This window comes from Marmota monax, unplaced genomic scaffold (genome assembly GCF_021218885.2).
Source record: "Marmota monax isolate L192 unplaced genomic scaffold, Marmota_monax_Labrador192_F-V1.1 WCK01_AAM20220418_F8-fsc00172, whole genome shotgun sequence".
In the NCBI taxonomy this organism is placed as follows: Eukaryota; Metazoa; Chordata; class Mammalia; order Rodentia; family Sciuridae; genus Marmota; species Marmota monax.
Window position 1 is genome coordinate 3,739,393 of NW_026693633.1, and position 22,901 is coordinate 3,762,293.

Genomic DNA, 22,901 nt, shown 5'->3' on the forward strand with positions numbered 1-22,901 from the left:
TTGCTGGGCGGTGTTTTTTCTGCAACAGTAAGAGACTGGTTACCATCTCCTCCCATTTTGTTTCAGGGGATGTGGTGTGGTGAGAGCTCTCCACTGTTGCTAGCCTTGGGCTGTTTCACCCGCTGACCCCTCATTTCCCTAACCTGCCTTTGAGTCTACAGGCAGCCTCTTCCTCCAGCTCTCCTCAGCTCACCTGTTTGAATATGTAAATGAAACTCAATTAAAGAAACAGCACCTTTCCCAATGGGAAGTACTTGAATCTGAAAACCACACGTCTGGGGTGTAGCCTGCTAAACCAAATCACTTCTATTTTCTCTCTATAAAAGATATGGCAACGGTATTTTCTACAACAGCCACTTAGACATGCAATCTCACATAGCATTTTTAATTTATGATTTATTATTTTTTAATATGAAATGTCTTACAAAGACCTAAAAGCTAAATAATAGGTCTACATTTAAAGGCCAGACTCTTTCCCATAGCTAAATAACATGTAAACAAAAGGAATGAAACCTCTAAAGCTGGGGAGGAGAAACTTGGTTTTTAGATATTTTAGGGAAAGAGTAATGAGATGATCTTTTCACAGATTTCTGGTATTTGCTATATATTGAGATATTGCTTGATTCATATCTGTTTGCACTCCTGGTATGAATTTCCTTTTTATATGAAAAGGACAAACCTGTAAAAAGATTGTGAATGTTTCTCATACAAAATCCAAAGAATATCTCCAGAGGAACTGAAGCAATCCACAAACTAAAGAGCAAAAAAACACAATAATGAAGACTTGAAAGTACCTTCAACAAAGAGAGAGACTTCCTGAAAAGAAAAATAAGGGCTGAAGCCTTGAACTCCTTTTATCTATAGCCTAACAAATAACACCTCCTGTGCCTTAAATATTTAATGTGAAATCTGTGGATTTATATAGCTTACAAAATGCCAGGGGCTTATTATCTTTACAGTTTGCATGACAGGAATATTCATATCACTGGATTCCATGGTCTAAGACAACAGGAATTCCTCCAGGTGCTAATGGCAGATAACTTTCACGTGGCTTCAATAATCCACTAATTATGGAACCCCTCAGGTAGAACAATGTCATTAATCTGATTAAATTATTTATATTGCTGGAAAGCTAAATCTTATTAGGTCTTCTGGATTTTATTTGGTTCCCCAATACGGATATGCAAAAGGACAAAAAAAAAAAAAAAAAAAAAAAACTGCCTTCTTTTCTCCACCACATTTTCCAATTGAAAAAAAATTTTAAAAAAGGAACTAAGAAAGACACAATCTCATATTTAGAGTTTTCATGCAAGAACAGCATCCAGGAGCAGAATCAACCCCTCTCGCAGGTACCCTGAAGCTACATTTAGGCCATTTTTGGAACTCTACTCTCATGACAAATGACTTGTTACCATGTTTCAGTAGCAGGACTATAAGCCATGATGGGATTAAAGTTTTATCAGAGTTGTTTACTGATAGAGGTACTGCCTAAATTAAAGTGAAGAGGCTTCACTTCTCCTGAGAAGCTCATGAAATCCATAATGCTAACTCTGCATCCCAGTTACACCAATCCTTCATTAGGTTTTGGCAGCATTCTAAGCCATTTTCATACATGTGCTGCTCTACCAGACATTTTAGTTAGAGAGTTAAAAAAAAAAGTCTGGAGTTTAGACTAAACCTTCTACAATTTGATAGACTATTCCAACATGTACCATTTATCCAAGCACTATGTGTGAGCAGTAATTTGTAAAATGTCCTATAACTCATAATTTTAAAATGTCATAGCTGATCAGCTACCATTTATTTTTATAGAAAAAAGTACTCACTGTATATATACTTTTACCTGAAAAAAATATAAAGCCTATAATGAAATATGCATGTTTAAAAAATGGAAATAAAAATGCAAAGTGTTGGAAGTTTGATCAAGTCAATTAGTTGACATCTTTCACTTTATCGACACTTTCCTGAATCTAGTTACCCTGTGTCTACTCAAATTTCTATTAACTTTCTCACTTCTCAAATATTCTCCCTTCTTTCGAAGTTGCCAAAACACTGGGAGAGGCTGTGATAAGCATTTTTCTCATAGCCCAGGGCTTTCTTTTAATAGATATGTGTTCAAAGACACACAGCCAGTCCAGCTCCCAGCTAAATTTAAATCTTACGATACCAGAAATAGAATTCATGATCTTATGTTACAAAAACACGATCCTCTAGTAGAACAACCAGGATGTCAACCAACTCTATTTTATTCTTGGACTGACAAGTAGAAGGCACTATGGAAATAAGTCTGCACCCAAATCCAGCCCCAACCAACTTAAACCTAGAAGTACACAGAGCCCACAATTAACACACCTGGATGAGTTTTCCTGTTACATTCTTTAAGTCAGATTCTTGAGGGAAATGTGACCTCAGGGAATGAGGCCACATAAAGTCAATCTTTGAGCAGTAGATTTGGTCTCCATTTTCCCCTGGATTTTTTAAGCACAGAAGGGACTACACATGTTCCTATACCACCCATATTCCTCTTTAGGAATGAAGAATTAGTCTGCCACCTCAGCAGGTGCTGCAGGCAGACATCCCACCCTCAACTGTCAGCCACCTGCAAGAATTGCCTCTACTGAAGAAAGTCTCAACACTAAAGATCACCCACTTCCTGGGGAAGCCCATGGTTGATGAATAATTGACATTGTAGTGAGCAGGCCCAGCTCCTTGGCCCGGCCCAGGATGATTCTGAATGATCATCCCCAAACCTCCCCATGAGTTGACTGAGACTTCTATCAAGACTGCATTGCTGTTCAGTTCTCCCTTAGCCTGGTCCTGCATCCTCCTCTTCCCTCCCAGAGCTACGGATCTGTTTAGCATTTCCATATAAATGTCATGTGCTCATTTCGGTCCAAAGTCAGTTTCTTGGGCAGCTCAACCTGTGACAATATTTAATTACTATACTTCCTAGGAGAAGACCTGCCTCTTGTGGGACATATCAAGTTGTCTAGAGCTAAATTGGCCCATACTATAACAAAAGATGGGAAGAAGGAAGATAAGGAGAATTAAAGTCATGGTAAGCAAATGAACATTGAACATATTATTTTCTTACAAGATGAGCTTCTTTGGGGATAGTTGAAATGGGAACGTCAAGGGTGCTTAACCTGTAATTAACTGGCGGGTGGGCACAGAAGGATGCTTAGTTCTTGAAATAGCACTCCATTTCTACTCAGCCCTGAAGACTGCGATGTTGTCGTATAAGTAGTATCCATTCCCTTCATAGCTGGGATGGGTCAGACTGAAAGTCAAAATGGGAAATTCATGGGTACACCCCATTCCTGAGGACTGTCACTGGTACTCCAGAGTATGATAATAAGAATGTTGGCATTCTGAGCCACCAAGATAATTCCTCAACTCTGTCACTTAGAAATAGATTCCAAATACAAAGTGTTCTAGGTCAGATTTCCTCAGTGTCTGGGCCTGGGAAGAGTATACAAGTGAGTTATGTAGGGCATGTTTCCTGTAAAATCTGTGATGGAGTGATGGGAAGTAGAACAGTAGCTGGGGAGACTACAAGTTTAGGCAAAGTTTTTGTCTGCTGTCACAGAGGACTTTGGAGCATGAATAGAACCACAGAGTTTTCCTTCCTCAAGTAAGAAACCCAGAATTTTTACCTACATAATCCATCAACCATTGGCTAAGCACTGCCCTTGGGTTGGTGATGAGAAGTATGTGTAAGCATTTCTAGATGAGGCAACTTACTAGGACAGCAACAAGCACATCCCTGAAGTGTTAGCAGTCAACCCTCACAGCAGTGGAAGATAGGTGCATTGACGCCCAAAGGAATCTATGAGGGGGACCAACAATGAGCCAAGGTGATGTGATGGCTAGAAACAAGACTGAATCCAAGATTGGATCCCAACAGGCATTGTCTCAGTGCCGTCTTCCACACCCACATCTCTCCAAGGCTGGACACAGGGTTTGGTCCTGTCATGGGCGATCCCTTGAGGACAATCTCTGTTTCCACTAGAAAAGATCGCTGTAAGGATTTCTGCAAGTCCTAAAGAAGGAAGATCCAAATAGAAAATGGAAAACAAAAGTTCATTTTTCAAGAATCATCCTTTCCCACATTGACCACACTGAACAATCCTTGCAACAATTGTGACCTTTAGTCATTAAGTTCCTTCTTGGTTTATACTGTTCTTATGAGTCATCAGGAATGTGCGGTGGTAGGTAAACCAGACTCCTAACATTCAGAAATAGGCTAAAAGATCTTGATTACATTATAACTGCAGAGTCATAACATTTTACCTACCTAAGGCAAACACGCAACTTAAAATGGAGCTAGTCTCACCCAACAACTGAATGAACGATCCAGCTATTTTTAATATCTTTACATCATTGTCAAACTAAATCCATACCAGAAATAGAAAGGGATGGATCCAGTCAGTAAGTCCTTGTTTCTACTTTGGGTAAAACACTTCACTTTAAAGTATCTTTATTTCTCATTGAGACATTTGAATTATGCGGTTCATTTATTCTACAAATATCTATTGAGAATCTAATATACTTAACATGGTGTACTAAGATCTCAGGACATAATGCAAACAAGTAAAATATAGCCCCTGCCCTGGTGAAGCTTATGTTCAAAAAGAGAAAAAATATATACAAACTCCAAAATATTAATTGTGGTAAGTGTTATGAAGAAAACAATGAGTGATTACATAGAAAAGGCAAGTGGGCTGTTTTAGATGAGATTTTTATTAAAGGCCTCTATATTAAGAATAATTAATTATTATAGAATAATAATAATAAGAATAATAATTAAGCTAAGACCTTAAGAAAGTAAGGATCCAGGCATTTCAAGAACATTCCAGACAGACTGAATAGACTGTACAAAGGTGCTAAAGTGACAGAGTGGAGTTTGCATGCTTAAGAATCTGAAAGAGGGCTGGGGTCGTGGCTCAGCAGTAGAGCACTCACCTAGCATGTGCAAGGCCCTGGGTTCAATCCTCAGCACCACATAAAAATAAATAACTAAAATAAAAGTATTGAATCCTACTACAACTAAAAAATAAATATTTTTTAAAAAGAATCTGAAAGAAAGATTAGAGTGGATGGAATATAATGGACAAGGGACAGGAAGCACAAAATGAGGTCGAGCAGATCATACAGGTCAGGATAAAGAATTTAGATTTTACTCCAGGAGCAATGAGAAGCATTGTAGGATTTTTAACAAGAGTGAAAGATTATCTGCTTCACATATTTAATCAACTATCTGATGAGTAGAGAATTGACTGGAGGTGAGTATAATGTAGGACACAACTTTGTAGCCCAACAGAGATGGCAATGATTTAGTCAGGGTGTTGGCTGTAATGATGGACAGAAGTGGAGACCATACACATTTTAGAAGGGGTGACTAATTTGTGTTGAGTAGATCTTAGAGGTAAGAGATTACCCAAAACAAAATCCTTCAAGAGTGATGCATGGGTTTCCAACACCTAAGGCAAAAATGGTGGTACTCCAACTGGTGAATGAGTAGGCATTTTGGACATTAAGTTGGTTAATGATCCAAGAAGACACATAAAAGAAGCAGCCAAATATATACATATATTTCATGGAATTTTCTTTTCCATTTATTATCATCAAGCAAGCCACTTAACCTCTGGGAGACTCATAGATTTTTCATAAATAAAATGGCGATAACAATATGTACCTTCTTAATACATAGATATTGTAAGGATCAAGATGAAATATGTGGGTAAGCACTTTACAAACACACACAAAGAAATATCAAGTGTACAAAAATGTATGTGTGATTAAAATTCAGTACTTCAGTGGAAAACATGAAAATCAATTCTTTACACTTAAAATCCTTACCAGCCATACTCACACATAGTTGTCGTAGACCACAGTGATTATTCCAGTGTTTTACCAATGAGAATTCTTTTACGAGTCTATGGTGTGTAATTGGGCCTCTATTATGATTCCTGTGTCTATTTCCATGAGATGGCTGGTGTTTCTGAGAAAGAATAAAAGGCATATCTAAAAGTAATGCCGAGCATTGAGAGAAAATGGGCAACTGGCCAGTAGTGATGATGCACACCTGAAATCCCAGCAATTTGCAGGCTCCGCAGGAGAACTGCAAGTTTGAAGCCAGCCATGGCAACTTAGCAAGACCCTATCTCAAAACAAAAATGTAAAAAGGTCTGGGGATGTAGCTCAGTAGTAGAGCACCCCTGGGTCCAATCTCCAGCATTGAATAGAAAGAGAGAAAATGGTCAACTGAAATAATTGCCAAAGTTCATCAGTGCATGTCAAACATTAGTAAGCATTAAATATTAGAGAGACAGGCTTCCTTCAGTAGATAAGATGCTCTTCCTTGTACTTTACATCACTTTTTTTAATCATGATAACCCCAGGAATAATTTTCTCTTATCAGGAACAAGAAGTATTTTCCTGTGAGAAGTTTTCCTGTGTATATAAAGAACACTCCTTTGGCCTCTGAAGAACACCCTTCCAGTAAGACGCAAAGTGAGCTTTGAAGTTCCAGTAACTTCAGAGGGGTTAGCCCTATTTATACAGAGCTCTGTCTCTTTGGAGTCCAGACCTTCTGGAGTCATAACCAGGCTAATTGATCTTCTTCATGGAATCACTCTGCCAGACAGAGTCTGGTGCCAATACTATAAAACTTTAGAGATAGAGCAGAAAGGCAGTGAAGTTCTATCACCAGCTACCCTGAACTGACGTCCAGATAAAGTGATCGAAGATAATGAAGTAAAATTTCTGGAAACCTGTCATGGCAGCAGGAAATATTTGCCTCAATGACCAGTTACTGCAACAGACTTGGTCAATTGGGCTTCTTTTTTTAAAAAGCAGTTAAAAGAAAAAATACATCATTGCAGCTAATAGTAACATTTTGAGAAACTTAATAATCTTTATCTTTGTAGTAGGGTCTCCGTGTTCCTTCAGAAATGTAAAAACCAGGGCTGGAGTTGTGGCTCAGGAGCACTTGCCTAGCATGGCACAAACATCCAAACACGTAGGCCGGTCGTGCCACTTTCAGAGAATACTCAGAACAATCACTTTCCTGCCTCCATCTGGTGAAATGTCTGTGCAGCCTTACAAGATGGCTGTTCCTTTGTGAATGTGCTTCATCGCAGTCCAGGGACTGGCTCTCAGTTTCATAGCCTCAGAAAGGAGATTTTGTTAATACTGGGGACAGATTCACTTGCTTTAACTAGGTCACAAGGTTATTGAACTTAACTTTTTTGACTTGAGAGAAATAGGTGCAACAAAAAATAACAAAGTTCTCTGTGCTAGCACATTTCCTAATAATAAGCAAAATTATACAGGAAGCCAAGTAATGGTCACAAAGAAGGTATCCATCAAATGAATTAAAAGTAAATAACACCAGGTAAAGAAGACCAGATGCCTGATTCTGACAATAGAAGCAGTTCACCAATAGGATCCAGATAGTTGTAAAACTTTGCTCAATGCAAAACCAGCACAATGAACCAAGCAGCCCTTGGCTGGGATGTTTCTTCTCACACAGTGCTGAGAAGGCCTTGGTCAATGCATGCCTCACTAGTGCTCCTTGGTAAGTCCCCGGATGACAAAGCATCCCCTCTTCCTGAAAAACAATATTTTTCTTTGCTTATTTTATGACACTAGGATTCAGTCCTGGGTGGAAAGTTGTCCCTCTCAGATGTCTATATATCACCACTACTGTCCCTTGAGCTTAAAATTTTGCAGAAGAAAGAATTTTCTGATTTTCTGCACCACTTGGGTACACTGTGACACCAAAAAAAAAAAAAAAAAAAATGTCCAGGAATCAAACATCAATCATCTACATCAATCATCTACACACCTATAGATGACCTGGTTTACCAACTAGTCACATGACAACTTCAAGCAACGGCCCTCCTCCTGACTAACACATGTGTTGCCCTTCTCGTAACCAAGAATGTCTGCAAGGCAGGCATTTCGCTTTGATAAATTTATTATTATAACTTTGGCAACCAATAGTGTTGGAATAAGAAGTAATGTATTTAGACGCGACTGAAAATAAACACCGCCAAAAGAAAAAATGTGCCCATTCATAATGGTGTTTATACTAATAGGGCCCAGTTAAAGAAAATTATTTATTTAAAAGCCAAAACATTTCTGTAAATGATAAGTTTGACCCCAGTTTTGTGTCAGAGTTTAGTCAAAGAATGTATTTCTATGTATTTTCATTTTTTCATTAATATATGCTACACCAAGAGAAAATAAATAAGTAAAAACTAAGTCAGTGAAGTCAATGAACTGATGTGAATTAGTTATTCATGTTTTAAAGTTCAGAGCAAAAATGATTGCCAGGAACTACAGGGGCCCGGCAATGCCCAAAGTCTGCTGTTTTCAGTAAACATAGTTTCTAGGCGGTTAACAACATGTCCTTGGACCAGAGTCTTGGGCCATTGCTCTGTTTTCCCATTAGGTCTCCTGCATGTGCATAAATATGTCTCCTTATTTTAGTGAACAGGAATTGGCTGCCTATTCTTTATAATGATCTTTTTTTATTTACTTTTGAACAAATTGTTAAATGTGTTATTGATCATGCATGAAAATAACTATCTGGCCTGAAACCTGGAAAAAGTTATCAGACTTTACAAGTTGATTTGCTGTTTTCAAAGGCAAAATACCACCCGTTACTTACAGCTGTATTCAACTGTTTACTCACACCTCTTCTAGAATTGTGATTTTCAGTTTCCTATTTATGCAGTAATAAATAGCATTTTGTTTTTGTTTTTCTTTTTTCTTTTTCTTCTTTTTTTTTTTAATGCCAAAAGCACTGGGCTAGATGGTGGAGAAAATAAAAAAAATAATTAGGTTTGATTCCTACACCCAGGAATCTAACTCTGACCAAAGAGCCATAGATGATACATGCCCACAGTGGCTACCATGAGAGGCACCCTGAAGTGGGGTTCCTGCAGAGAAGGAGTGAGGACCCTAGAAATCCAAAAGGAACCTCTCTTCCTGTTGGGATGATCATAGAATGCTTTCACCACTGAGGAGGAGGCAGCTGAACTGGGCATTAAGCCACGAGTCAGATTTCAGAAGGCACAGATGGTGGATGAAGCATTACCAGCAGAAGGGATGGCATGAGCAAGTTCAGAAGCAGAAAAGCACAGGGAACAAACAGTGATCCAATTTGGCTGGACCATAATGTACTGTAGGGGATGGTGGTGCTTGAGATGTCAAGGTAAGTTGAGGTTAAATTGTGAAGAATTTTGAAACATGGTAAAAGGGTTTATACTCATCTGTGGGCAATTGAGAAAAATTGAATATCTATATCACAATGCATTTTAGAGCAGTTAGTCAGGCAGTCGCATGCAGTGGAATAGAAGGGGAAAGAAGGAAGGCAGAGGAAGGACAGTGTTTACTTCGTAGATGAGATAATCAGTGGGCTTCCCCACAGACTGCAGTGAACAGAGGGAAGTCTGAATGGTACTGCAGATTTTTCTTTCTCTCTTCCCTTTCAGGATACAGGAGTTAGAAAAGCCAAAATCTTTAAAGGGATTCATTGGTACAAAATTCTAGATGCAAATTCTAGAGAGCTACAAAATCTGGAGGTGCCAGAGGTCCCTGAAGGTCAAGTTGCTGAAGTCAAGTTGCAGAGCTGAACTCCAAGAACTAGAAAAATAAGGACCAGAACACACTAAGTCATTGGAAAAAAATAATAAGAAGAAGAGTTGGAAAGAAAGTCTTGTCAAATTCCTTAGAATAGAATTTTTTATTTTATGTTTTTAATATAAAAATCTAAAAAACTTATGAAAGAATAAGTTTGGGTCACGTGAATAACTACCTAGAAATGAGTATTTCCTCTCTGTTTTAGTACCTGTTTTTCATTTTTCTACTGCATTGGCACCAAACGATACTATTTTAATTTACATGGAGAAGGCAGAGGAGTAACCAATATAAAAGTGACATATTTGTGTCAACTAAAGGCCAAATGAAAATCAGCGAGTCAAATGAATGAAGATTTCTTAATGGCTTGACCAAAGAAATAGAGAGATTGTGTTCATGATACCAAAACTACATAGAACTAAAAATTTAGCATCACAAAAAAAAATTTATGACTGGCAACTAAGTTTTCCTAAATCAGTGTAGAATTTGGATTTCAGTTTGCTAATTTTCTCTCTCTCTCTCTCTCTCTCTCTCTCTCTCTCTCTCTCTTCCTCTTTTTTTTTTTTTTTTAGCGGAGATGGGGGTGATACCAGGAATTAAACCCAGAGGCACTTTACTAATGACCTACACCCCTAGCCCTTTTTAATTTTTTTTATTTTGAGATAGGATCTTGCTAAGTTTCTCAGGCTGACCTCAAATTTACAATCCTCCTGAGTCACTGGGATTACAGGCATGGGCCACTGCACCCAGCAGTTTAGTAATTTTCATGATATTTGTTAATTTGCTTTGATTTGATAATGGTTTACTATCTCTAAGCATAATGAGCTTATTCTTAGTTACATTTTCACAATATAAGTATAAAATATAAGTGCCATTATTATAAGATGGTATGTTTATTTAATGAAAGGAGACCAATCAAACTTTTTTTCCATCAAAGTGAGCACATGTTTCCATTATATTTGGAAAACATGGCCCAAGAACATAGATTTTGGCTTGTAGCTAACAACTTGCTTTTTGGATGGAGCCATATTGACTCTGCTTAAATCCTCATGGCAGAGGACACTCGTATATTTCATATTCCAAGAGTTTAGCCAGCTGATACTTCAAGCTGTAAGCTTCTAAATTAATATACAAAATAAAGGCATTTTATTTAGTATCTGTTCATTTGTGGCATTGAACTAGTTTACTTACAACATTACTTAACCAGATAGCCCATCCTTTGAAGCCTATGAAATAAAGAAACCAAACCTAGATTTTTAGAATATATATTATAGAAGAAATTTTTCTATTTTTCTTCAATTTCGTTTTTTATTGCATCCTAATTCCAATAATAGGTAGGGTCAGAGAATATAACATACTATATTCTTATGATACTTAAACAGGCAAATAAAATCAGCACATCAGTCCCTGCGGGGATTATACTATTTTTAGCACATTTGATATGAAGTTAAGTTTGGTGGGATTCTCCATTAGATTAATTGGGTACCCATTCTGCGAAGTGTAATTAGCACCACTATTCATATCTCAGCCATGTGTGAATTTGGCAACACTGTCAGCATAACACACCTGTTTTCTCCTCCCAGGATATCAAGTGAGCAACAACTGACTGATACACTGCATTATATTAAATATTTTTATTTCTGATATGTGTTCAAAGGAGATAGTATTGAGATTTTTCTCTTTGCTCATAACAAAGAAATATATAATTTCCCATGAACCTCCCCGATATTAGCAACATCATCTTTAAACTACCCCCATGAGATATTCCCTTATGTCCATTGTATAGGTTCAGAGATGGGAGTGCAATTGGGAATAAGGATCAGGATCTGATTAAGATATCAGCTTTAAGATGCTGATATCAGCTTACCACATTCTTAAAGTTTCCTCCTTGTGAATAAATCCTTACAATAGATGCTTCCAGCAAGTAGTAGAATGTACACTCAATTTAAGAATAACCAGATGTAGGATAAAGAAAAAAATCACTGGAAAATGTTATATCTATATAAAATGAACATTTAAAATTTAAAAATTAACTTATCTAACGCAGAGAATCCAAGCAATGCCAAATAATCACAACTTTCTCAATTAAAAGATTATAGGCTTCTAGCTCATCTTTTGACCATTAACAATGCTCTCTCAGTCTCTGGGCCAATTCCCATGCTTATGTGTCAGGTCAATTGATCTATATGTGAAAGATCCAGAATAAATTGAATGCTTGAATACATAACATACGCAAAGTGGCTGGTTTCCACTTAGTTCCTCCATAAGCACACTCAAGTCACTGCTCTCTCTGGGTCCCTAATTTATCTTATACCAACCATATATTACAGCAATTTCCAATCAACCCACTCTGTCCCTTTATACCAACTCTGCAAGATTCTGGGATATGTTTTGGAAGGGAGCAGCTTATGTTCAACCACACTGACAATATGCCCCTTAGAATAAGTCCTATAATGCACCTGCTCCTTATTCAGTGTGAATAAAGTATCTCAAGTCCTCTACTCACTCTGAACTGTCAAAGGCTCTTTCCATTCACGTGCCTTTAACATCAGAAATATCATTAGTCCTACTTTCCAGAGTGAAGCATTATGACGTATTAAACTGTAAATTATGAAGGCAACACACAAGTCCATTGACAGAAGTATACAAGAGAATCATCAACACACATACTGAGCTTCCCCCTCCACAACATGTGACTCACTGGGCAAAACCAGAAGTTAAGTGTTGACATGAAGAAACTGGACACCAGGAGGAGAGTGAGGGGAACCAAATAATGGAGAAGAGAAGTTTTAAAAGTCCTTACTAATTTATCTTAAAGTAAATCCCAGTATTGAAAATTTCCAGACATAAATTCTTTTGCTAACTGTGAAAAATAGCAATTCCCCCAAAATTCAAGCCAGAATTACCAAATGATCCAGCAATTCTATTCCTAAACACCCAAAAAAGAACAGGTGCTCAAATATTTGTACACACATGTTCACAGCCTCACTATCTATAATAGCCAAAGGGTGGAAACAACTACAAAGCCCAACAACTGATGGATGGGTAAGCACAACATGATCTATCCATATGATGGAATAGTATTCAGCTTTTAGAAGTCAGGAAGTACGGATACACGTGACAACAAGGATGAACCAGGAAAACACTGAAACAATTGAAAGAAGTCCAACATGAAAGGCCACATATTATATGATTCTATTTATATGAAATACCCATTAAAGTCAAATCCGTAGAGACACAGAACAGGTTGATGGTTGCCAGGGGTTGGAGGGGTACAAGAGTACCCTAGAATGAAAAGCAATGTTAATGAGTATGAAGTTTCCTTTCAAAAGATGAAAAAGTTCTGGAAATAGATAGTGGTGATGGTGATGACTTAATGTCACTGATTTATCATATAAAATAATCAAAATAGCAAATTTTGTGATTGGTTTATTTTACCACAAATTTTTTTAAAGTGCTTTACACTTTAAAAAACTCTCTCCCTTGTGCAAGAATCCTGAAGAAATACACTTCCCAGGCAGCTTTCACAGTCATCCCCTCCTGCTGAATTCACAGATAGTGCTAGAGTGTATGAACAGGAAAGATGCCAAGTGCAGCATCTCAAGTTACCCTTTACCCTGGGTGAGATAGGGAGAGGAAAGTGAGAAGAAGGTTTGAACAGTGTGTGTCCCTTAATGTCACTGGGCTTTAGGTGACTAAACCTCCCCCATACTCCAGACATTTCACGGATTGGCAGGCAATGACTGAGGCATGCATCTTGTAATATAAACCCTACCCAACAGAGAAGAGAATTCCAAAGCAGACAAAATGCCAAAGAAAATTTTCCTCTGAGCAGGCACTATGTCCTTACAGGATGAGCAAGTAAACAAAAGTGCCCTTGCTCCTTAATGCCGCCCAGCTCTTCCTTATATGCTGTCTAGAATGCAAAAACGTGGACAAAAATGAAGCTATTTTCTGGGGAATTCAGAGAATTCCCTAACTATCTAATTACTAGCCTCCAAAGCATTTGACTATGAGACTTGAACAACACAGGAAAATATGTTTGTCTCAGGGGAATTTGTCTTCTGATTATAGATACAGATAGTCCCTCATTCCATTCTCTGCAGCTGTTCTCTATGGGTTTATAGAAGCCAGGTCTTCAACCCATACCTCATCACAACTGATTTATCTCTGCTCTCAGTTTAGATAACTAGATCATCAGGATGCATTGCTTAAGTACACACGTGATTGGACATAAGCAAAAGGAAACTTAGGAAAAACCTGTAAGTATAATTCAAGTTTTGTAAATGTATTTTAAAATTATTAAATGTAAGGTCATTCAACAGCATGTTTACAAAGGTTGTTTTAGGAATACAGGATTATTTATTTTTTGTAGCTATCTTTCCTTTCTTTTTCTGATGGGTTCTTGTGTCTTCTGCAGTATGTATTTGTTATTTTTTATGACATAAAAGAAAAAAGTACAACACTATTTTTGACCTGATGTTAAGGAAAAGTACATGCCTGTGGGAACTCAAATGAATTGCCATTACTGTTCTATTTTCCTATAATTTTTACTTATCTCCAGTTGACTCACATCTTTCTGCTATGGGTTTCTCTGTTGAATTCTTAACTTTCCACATCTTCTCTCATTTGATATCTTTAATAACTAACAAAATTTTCTTTGGAAGATGTTGCTTGTCCAAATCCTAAATATACATGGAGTAATCTAAAAAATAGATGTAAAAATTAATGATTTGGAAATAGAACAGAGTCCAAAGGAGGAAATGATCATAATGTTCTTCTAAGGGGAATTTTTATTGAAGTATAATACACATAAAGAAAAGAGCAAACATAATTAAGTATCCAGCTCAATCCCAAAGTGGACACACCTCTGTAGCTGCCACCCAAGTAATGGAATAAACTATGATCAATATCCAAAGTCATCTCACACACCTCCTCTAATTCTTGATTTCACTCTCCTCCCCCATTACGATCTCCAGCACCACAGCCCAGCTTGGACTATTTTTAAAGTTTATACAGATGAATCACTATGTACTCTTGTGTTTGCCTTTTTTCATGCAATATAATGTTTATCAAGTTCATTTGTGTTACATGAAGCAGTAGTCTTATTTTATTGTTTTATAATATACAAATGTACTATAATTTATTCTAGTGTTGATGGATATCTGGATTGTTTCCAATTTGGGGCTATTACAAATAATGCCATTTTGAACATTTTTATAGTTTGTTAAGGATCATCCATATGCTTCTCTTGCCCAATTGCTGTTGAGCACACCTGGGAATAAAGGATTGGGGTCAGAGGACATGTGGATTGTTCTGACTAAGCACATGTTGCCAAATGGTATTCTAATGTGGTTAAACCAATTTATATTTCCACCAATTCTGTAAGAAAGTTTCAATTTCTTCACTCTTAACAACTTGAGGTGTTTTCCAACTTTTTAATTTTAGACATTCCATAAGGTGTGTTATACTATATCATTATGATTCTCATTTGCAACTTCATGATTAATTATAATTAAAATTTGAAACTTTTCCGATGATTCTTGGCTATTTGGCAATCCTCCTTTGTGAAGTATCTGTTCAAGTATTTTCCCCACTTTTCTGTTGTCTGTAATTTTTCCTACTCATTTGTAGGTGTTTTAATATACTTTGGATACAAGTCTTTTAACAGCATTAAGTATTATAAATATACTCTGTGCTTTTGCCAGGGAATGAGACAGAATCTCTTAATACATTATAGATAGAGATGATTGGAGCTGGAAGGCAGTCCCTGTGGTAAATGATGTATTTTCAATCATTTATCTTTAAGATTTGGACCTGCAGGAACCCAAATGAAAGTCTGGGCTGACTACTAAGACCTTTTCTCCTTGGCAGATCCTTAACTCCAATTATTTCATTCCAGCCTCATGAGATGCCAAAAATCTCTCTTCATCTTCTCAGCCTCTCCACTGCTATTTGCAAATCAGCAAATATCTCCAGTGGAAATGTCACATGGGACCAAATGTCCTTTCTATCCTTTCTTTCATTCTGATAATTTTGGCCTGCGAGTTCTCAATTTTTGGTAGCTCTCCAACCTTTTAAAACTTATAAACACAAGCATATATGTATACACATACATACATGTGAAGCATGTGCAGCTTATACAAAGGTTGACCATAACAGGCTAGTTAGTCCCTATTTAGAAGTAGAACTTCCAACTAAACTTTTCTTCAATGGCAAAGCGAATCCTGTATCCTTTTCTAATGAGCTGGTATGATTGTTACTATTACACAACGAGAGTTACAGAATCTTTCAAGTTTTACTCTGAGCCTAGGTGCTAGAAAAGTCAGAGCTTAATTGTAGATTTCTAGCTCCAACTTTTATGATTTTCCCCCATTTCCTATCCATTTGCCACCTTTTTAAACTGTTAACCTGATAGTTTTCCTTTTTTAATATTATTTTACTTATACTTTTCTTTATAAGCCAACACTATTTTGGCAATAGCTAGGATGGATAATGAATAGATGGATTGATAAATAAGTAGATATACTAAGTATTCAAATTTCAAATCAATCAGAATGTTATCATCAAAAATACAGAACAAAATCAAAGTCACAAACAAAAGTATCAACAGGATGGACTAGCAATAGAAAAATCTCGGGCTGGGGATGTGGCTCAAGTGGTAGCGCGCTCGCCTGGCATGCGTGCGGCCCGGGTTCAATCCTCAGCACCACATACAAAACAAAGATGTTGTGTCCGCCGATAACTAAAAAATAAATAATAAACTTCTCTCTCTCTCTCTCTCTCTCTCTCTCTCTCTCTCTCACTCTCTCTCTCTCCCCGCTCTCTCTTTAAAAAAAAAAAAAATAGAAAAATCTCAATTTACAATAAAATTTTAAAAATATTTAAATTTATACATATATTAAACCAAGAATCCTGGATCAAAGCTAATATAGAAAGATCTCTGTTGCATATATAAAAAGAGGCAAGAAGGTTATAGAAAGTCTGAATAGGAAGGCTAAGTTTAATCTCTTCATAAATAAAAAATGGTATAAATCCGGACAATCAACATTTGATAGTTTTCTAGAGAGAAGACCATGATTCTCCCAATTGCAAAAGCTTCTAAATTTCTCCAATTTTTATTACATATAAATTGAAATTATAGCAAGATGCCACACATTACCTATGTTGGTAAAAATTCAATATGGCATAACCCCATTTGAGAATAATTAGAAAAGCCTAGCAAGGATACATGTATGTTAACTCTTTGACCCAGGAAACCCTTTCTAGGAATATGTATGAAAAATATGCTGGCCTTATTACTATTAATCAGAGAGTGAAAAATTACTAACACAAGGCCATCGCTACACAACTTGGAATAACAAAAATATGAAAATTATCCAAATTTTTATAAACAGAGAACTGGCTGAATAAGTACCAGTATATCCATGCAATGTAATAATGTCTAATACTTACTATGTAGATCTAAAGATGAATGACAAATATATTTATATATCACCAAATCTTCAACACTATCAACAAAATCATTGCTAAGAAAAAGCAAAATGAAATATGAAATATATATATTGTATATGAAATGATGCTGTTTATCTAGGAAAAATAGAATATAGATACACACATACTCACATACCTACTTACATTTTTTAAAAATGTTGGGGGGTGGAGCATGGGCAGAATAAAAAGGCTAGAGAAGGAAAGTGAAGCTATTTGATTTGGAATTTTGTTTTATAGGATTACAAAATAAATTTTAAATAAAAGTTTTTCTAAAAATATAATGCAAAATAAGTAAATGAACCTAAATTTTGTGGTAAACTAGTTACAACAGAGATATTTTATTATAGCAATCTATAATGGACAACGACAAAGAATCATACTTTTAGGAATAACATTAACATTAATATTCTAAAATTATTATTTATAAGATAAAACTGGGAAATAATCATTTTAGCATCAAATAAGAATTAAGTGTCAAATAACAATAAAATAACCACTTTATTTCTATTGATTTTAAAACAATAATTAGTTTGACTTTTATTTTTGTTCTAATTAGTTATATATGACAGTATAATGCATTTTGACACACTGTACACAAATGGAACACAACTTCTTATTGATGTGGCTGTATCACTATGATGATTTCCAGTCTTTTGGGTATAAATCAGTGAGTGGGATAACTGAGTCAAATGGTGGTTCCATTCCAAGTTTTCTGAGGTATCTCCATACTGTTTTCCATAATGGTTGCACCAATTTGCAGTCCCACCAACAATGTATGAGTATACCTTTTCCCCCACATCCTTGCCAACACTTATTATTGCTTGTATTCTTGATGTTTGCCATTCTGAATGGAGTGAAATGAAATCTTAAAGATGTTTTGATTTGCATTTCTTTTTTTGCTAGAGATGATGAACATTTTTTTTCATATGTTTGTTGATTGATTGTATTTCTTCTTCTGTGAAGTGTCTGTTCAGTTCCTTGGCCCATTTATTGATTGGGTTATTTATTTATTTATTTATTTATTTATTTATTTATTTATTTTGGTATTAAGTTTTTGAGTTCTTCATATATTCTGGAGATTTGTGCTCTATCTCAGGTGCAAATGGTAAGGATTTTTTCCCATTCTACAGGTACTCTCATCGCATTATTGATTGTTTCCTTTGCTGAAAAGAAGCTTTTTAGTTTAAATCCATCCCATTTATTGATTCTTGATTTTAATTCTTGCACTTTAGGAGTCTTGGTAAGGAAATCCGTGCCTAATCAGACATGATGGAGATTTGGGCCTACTTTTTCTTCTGTTAGGTACAGGGTCTCTGGTCTAATTCCTAGGTCCTTGACCCACTTTGAGTTGAGTTTTGTGCATGGTGAGAGATAGGGGGTTATTTTCATTTTGCTGCATATGGATTTCCAGTTTTCCCAGCACCATTTGTTGAAGAGGCTATCTTTTCTCCAATATATGTTTTTGGTGCCTTTGTCTAATATGAGGTAATTGTATTTATGTGGGTTTGTCTCTGTGTCCTCTATTCTGTACCATTGGTCTACATATCTCTTTTGGTGCCAATATCATGCTGTTCTTGTTACTATTGCTCTGTAACATAGTTTAAGGTCTGGTATTGTAATGCCTCCTGCTTCACTCTTCTTGCTAAGGATTGCTTGGCTATTCTGGTTCTCTTATTTTTCCAAATAAATTTCATGATTGTTTTTTCAAGTTCTATGAAAAATGTCATTGGAATTTTAATAGGAATTGCATTAAATCTGTATAGCAGTTTTGGTAGTACGACTATTTTACCATATTAATTCTGCCTATCCAAAATCATGGGAGACCTTTCCATCTTCTAAGGTCTTCTTCAATTTCTTTCTTTAGTTTTCTGTAGTTTTTATTGTAGAGGTCTTTCAGCTTTTTTGTTAGATTTATTCCCAAGTACTTATTTTTCGAAGCTATTGTTAATGGGGTGGTTTTCCTGATTTATCTTTCAGTGGATTCATCACTGATGCATAGAAATGTGTTTGATTTATGAGTATTGGTTTTATATCCTGATACTTTGCTGAATTCATTTATTAGTTCTAGAATTTTCTGGTGAAATTTTTTGCATCTTCTAAATAGCATATCCTGTCATCTGTAAAAAGTGATAGTTTGACTTCTTTTCCTATTTGTGTCCCTTTAATTTCTTTCATCTGTCTGATTGCTAGAGTTTTAAGGACTCTATTGAATAGAAGTGGTGAAAGAGTGCATCTCTGTCTTGTTTCAGTTTTTAGAGGGAATGCTTTCAGTTTTTCTCCATTTAGAATGATGTTGGCCTTGGGCTTACCATAGATAGCTATTACACTATTGAAGTATGTTCCAATTATCCCTAGTTTTTCTAGTGTTTTGAACATGAAGAGGTTCTGTATTTTGTCAAATGCTTTCTCTGCATCTATTGCAATGATAATATGATTCTTTTCTTTAACTCTATTGATGTGATGAATTATATTTATTAGTTTCTGTATGTTGAACCAAACTTACATCCCTGGGATAAACCCCACTTGATCGTGGTGCACTATCTTTTTAATATGTTTTTGTATGTGATTTGCCAGAATTTTATTGAGAATTTTTGCGTCTATGTCCATCAGGGATAAAGGTCTGAAGTTTTCTTTCCTTGATGTGTCTTTGTCTGATTTTGGTATCAAGGTGATACTAGTTTCACAGAATGAGTTTGGAAGGGTTTCCTCCTTTTCTATTTCATGGAATTACTTGAGGAGTATTGGTGTTAATTCTTCTTTGAAGGTCTTGTAGAACTTGACTGAGAATCCATCTGGTCCTGGAATTTTCTTGATTGGTAGGATTTTGATAGTGTCTTCTATTTCATTGCTTGAAATTGATCTGTTCAAATTGTGTATGTCCTCCTGATTCAGTTTGGGTAGATCTTATGTCTCTAGAAATTTGTGGATGTCTTTGAGATTTTCTATTTTATTTAAATATAAATTTTCAAAATAGTTTCTAATTATCTTTTGTATTTCAGTAGTGTCTATCGAGATATTTCCATTTTCATCATGCATTTTAGTAATTTGAGTTTTCTCTCTTTCTCTTTGTTAGTATAGTTAAGGGTTTAACAATTTTTTTATTTTTTCAAAGAACCAGTTAAAGTATAATAATTAGATTGCATGTACCTGGAGGGAAATATCCGAAATATTTTCAGTAATGCTATGGTTTGAATATTTATGTCCCCCAAAATTCGTTTATTAAGACCAATGTAATAGTATGAAGAAGTAGAACCTTTGAGAGATGCTTAGATTCAGGACAGTGAAATCCTCATGAATGGGACTAGTTCTCTTATAGAAGAAACCAAGAGGCTCCAGAGAGGAGCCTCACTCCTTCCACCTCAGGAGGACACAGTGGGCAGGCACCAGCAGTGAACTTCCCAGCCTCTAGAACTGTAAGAAATTTTGGTTGTTTATATGTTATCCGGTTTATGATATTTTATTATAGGAGCCTAAATGGACAAAGACAAATAATCACATTGTTAAGCAATAACATTAACATTAATATTGTGAAAATAGTATTTATAAGATAAAACTGTGAAATAACCATTTTAATGTCATTAGAATACAAGATTTTCAGCAAAGAGAAACAGTATGTTTTTAATTTTTAAATTAAGAAAACTTTGTAAATCAAAACATCAATTAGAATTACCTGCATCAACTTATGATGCATTTTCTCATTTAAAAATGCACAAATATATTTCCTACCTCTGTCCAGTGAAAAAAGCTTAAAAATAATCACCATTACAGTAGCTAGGAGCATTCTTCTTAACATTTAGATTTTGGTCTCTGAATTCTTTGTTCACCAAAAAGAACAAAGTATTTGTTCGTGACTCATTCTAGGTCAATGGCATGAAATATATCAAATGAGCCTGGAATATTAACTAGAGAGGAAGGAAACAATCAGAGACTATCATGATTGTCAAAAGGTGTGGGAGGCAACTCGAAAAACATTCCTCTGCTAGAAGTGGAGCAATTTGATTATCAATTAATATTAATTATAACTGCATTGAATTAAAACACATTGTATTTATATCACTTTAGATTGTCATGATGCTAAAATAAGTACTCATAGTGTTAGGGAACTAATTCAACATTCTGAAAATTTGTAATCTTAAAGAAAGCATCAAAGGTTGATTTTTCAGTTTCCGAGGAATCAAAAGAGAATCCAGGAGAGAGAATAGTGACACAACGATGAAGCATAAACTACCCAAGTGAAGGCAACTAGGGAAATAAAGTTGATGTCTCCACAGTAGAATTCAAACACCAGGAGACCTACTGCCAACAGGGAACAAGGAAGGCTGAGTTATAATATTTCATTGGAGGCAGAGAGTAACCATCAGGTTCATCATAGGGGTGAATACAACATTTATAGCACATTCCAGAGCCATGAACACAAGTTTAATCAAACCTGAAGAGCCTGGAAATAGAAGGGGGGAAAAATCAATAAAATGTCTTCCTAAGAAGAATGCAACATACTTTCTTCTGTCTACTACTGACAAAGCTGTGCAGCTGTGGGAAGTCAGAGAGCATAATCAGGGCCAGAAGGGAAAGATCTAAAAGATGAGGAGGGCCAGCTCCAGCATCCTGCCACCACCACCACCACCCTGTAGATGCCTATCCTCAGACCCATGGACCACTTGCCAATGTACCCCCTTACACATCAACCACATAGCAGTCAACAGTGACTGAAACCTATGGGTCTGCTGATGACCTGAGGATTGACACATGGAACTCTGAAAGCACCTGTCACAATTTTAACATTGTGGACTTCCATCTGGCCAACATGGAAGCACCTATGGAAGAGATCACAGTGACCAAGGTCTACCCCCATTACTGCAGCATCTTCACATTTCGGCAGTATCAGCAAAGACACAGTTAGGTCATGTGACCTATGGGCATCATCTCTGTGGGAGAGGCACATCAAGTTTTTTGAAGAGCCAGAGGATCCAAGGAATGGGTTACTTCTCTGAAATTATCTGTCAAATTTTGGATTTGAAGTTCAGCCACAGAAGGAGATACATCCCAACAATTAAAATCTGGGACCTAACATGGAGAAACCCTATACTGAGACTTACCAGGTTGTCAAACACCTCCAAAGCAATCTGGTAGTCCCTCTATGAAAATGACTGCATTTTTGATGAATTTGAATGTGTATGGCAAGGGTCAGACAGTGGCATCATGATGGGCTCCTACAGTAACTTCTTCAGGATGCCTGACCAAAACACCAGTTGTGATGTGACCCTTGAGGTCCTGATGGAAACAGCAAACTCTAGTCTATCCTTGAATCCCAAACAGTGTTCTGGAGGTGGGTATTAGTTAGCTTTTCCTCCTATGACAAAATACCTAAAATAATTAACTTAAAGGAGGAAAGATTTATTTTGGCTGGTGGTTTCAGAGGTTTTGGGTCACTTTCGGGTCACTGCATTGTTTGGGGGCCTATGGTGAGACAAAACATTATGGTAGGAATGTGGTGGAGCAAAATTGTCACTTCATGACACCCAAGAAGCAAAGAGAAAAAGGAAGGGGCTGAGGTCCCAATATCTCCTTCAAGAGCTTACCCGCAATGACCTAATTTCCTCCACTAGGCCCCACCTTCTGAAGTGCCCATCACCTCCAAGAGCAGCATAAGTTGGAAATGAAGCCTTTAGAACAGGGGCCTTTGGGGACATTTAAGATCAAACTACAACAGGAAGCAAGTAGAGAAAAGATGAGATCAGTGTCAAAAGGTCTTTCAG

The 22,901-nt window shown here is 36.4% G+C and overlaps 1 pseudogene; it reads left to right on the forward strand.

Moving 5' to 3' along the window:
* The first annotated feature begins 9,203 nt into the window (after window positions 1-9,203).
* LOC124103215 (serine/threonine-protein phosphatase 2A 55 kDa regulatory subunit B beta isoform-like) lies at window positions 9,204-22,482 on the forward strand (annotated as a pseudogene).
* Window positions 22,483-22,901: the final 419 nt, after the last annotated feature.